This window comes from Tenrec ecaudatus, unplaced genomic scaffold, assembly GCF_050624435.1.
Source record: "Tenrec ecaudatus isolate mTenEca1 unplaced genomic scaffold, mTenEca1.hap1 Scaffold_1501, whole genome shotgun sequence".
In the NCBI taxonomy this organism is placed as follows: Eukaryota; Metazoa; Chordata; class Mammalia; order Afrosoricida; family Tenrecidae; genus Tenrec; species Tenrec ecaudatus.
The window spans coordinates 31,809-32,928 of NW_027457989.1; the positions used below are offsets into that span (position 1 = coordinate 31,809).

The 1,120-nt window shown below is 45.4% G+C and overlaps 1 pseudogene; it reads right to left on the reverse strand.

The window, feature by feature from the left end:
- Positions 1–271: 271 nt before the first annotated feature.
- Positions 272–796, reverse strand: LOC142436097 (stathmin pseudogene; annotated as a pseudogene).
- Positions 797–1,120: the final 324 nt, after the last annotated feature.

Genomic DNA, 1,120 nt, shown 5'->3' on the forward strand with positions numbered 1-1,120 from the left:
GCACTGAGTGCACCGAAGTAGAAAAGAGGCAACAAGAAAAATAGCTACGTTAGAAACACTCCAACACTTTAGAAAAAAAGAGTCAAACACTTTTTGTTTCTCCCCTTTAGCCCCTAAAACAACATCACATGGTCTGGATCTACCTATTTACGTCCTACGTTGGCTTCTAGTCTTTGTCAGGAGGGAAATAGTAATAGTAGTAAAATGACACTGGCCAGCACGGTCTTTGGATCTCGAGGAGGGAGGGGAGAAAGTCAGTCCTCAGGACAAGCTAGTCGGCTGCAGTCTCATCGGCGGGGTCTTTGCATTCCTTGTTCTTCCGCACTTCTTCCACGTGCTTGTCCTTTTCTCCCAAGCGCTCCAGCTTGGCCACCATTTGTGCTTCTCGGTTCTCTTTGTTGGCTTCCATTTTGTGGGTCAGCTTCTCCTCGGCCATCTTGCTGAAGTTGTTGTTCTCCTCGATTGCTTTCTGCAGCACCTCCTTCTCGTGCTCCCGCTTCCCGGCCAGCTGCTTCAGGACCTCCGCCTCATGGGACTTGCGTCTTTCTTCTGCAGCTTCTAATTTCTTCTGAATTTCCTCCAGGGAAAGGTCCTTCTTCTTTGGAGGAGAAAGAGGGAATTCTGGGACGGCCTCTTTTGAACGGGGGCTGAGTATCAGCTCAAAGGCCTGGCCAGAGGCCCACTTCTCCAGTTCTTTCACCTGGATATCAGAAGAAGCCATGGTGAACAGAAGACAAGAGACTGGCAGTGTACGCTCTGCAATCCACTGGGAAGGAAAGCCCTGCTCGGTCCGAGCCGCCTGGCCACACTCTCACAAATGTAGTTTTATGCAATCATTTTGGCTTAGAAGGCCCTAGAAAATATTGTCTATCCAAATATTGTTGTTTGAAAGCAAATAATTATTAAGAAGATCCTCAAAAAAGAAAATAAACTCACCCAAAAGTGAAAGACCGCATACAAAGTATATATATATATATATATATATATATATATATATATATATATATATATATACACACACACATTCTAATATGACACAAGGATGGTGATACTTTATTCACATACTTTGGACATGTTGCCCAGAGAGGCCAGTCCCTGGAGAAGGCCATCACGAGGGCAG